We start from the raw sequence: 462 nt of genomic DNA, 5'->3' as shown, positions 1-462 counted from the left end.
CCCACATAATTTCATTCGTGAGGTGATTCGAAACATTGCAGAATTATATTCATTTATAGATTTAAAATCTTGTAAACGCAAATGCGTCCATTCATATCGGGCCTGAGGAAGTATTACCGTTTTCTGATGATTATACCTTTCTTCAAGGTCTTTCCAAAGATCTGCAAGATCTTTTAATGTAAGATATTCATTTTTCAATCCTTCGTCAAGATGACGACGGAGAAAAATCATGGTTTTAGCTTTATCCTTCTGGGATGCATTATTTTCAGCCTTAATGGTATCTCCAAGATCCATTGAATCAAGATGGATTTCAGCATCTAATATCCATGATAAATAATTATTTCCAAATATATCAAGAGCATTGAATTCAAGATGAGAGAGCTTCGACATAATGAAAATATTACCTGAGTCTTCCTAAAGATTTTATCAGAGTCTCGTGCTGATAACGTGTTGTAAAATAAA

The sequence above is a fragment of the Arachis duranensis genome, chromosome 7, assembly GCF_000817695.3.
Source record: "Arachis duranensis cultivar V14167 chromosome 7, aradu.V14167.gnm2.J7QH, whole genome shotgun sequence".
Taxonomy (NCBI): Eukaryota; Viridiplantae; Streptophyta; class Magnoliopsida; order Fabales; family Fabaceae; genus Arachis; species Arachis duranensis.
Note: the sequence above shows the minus strand (reverse complement) of the source record.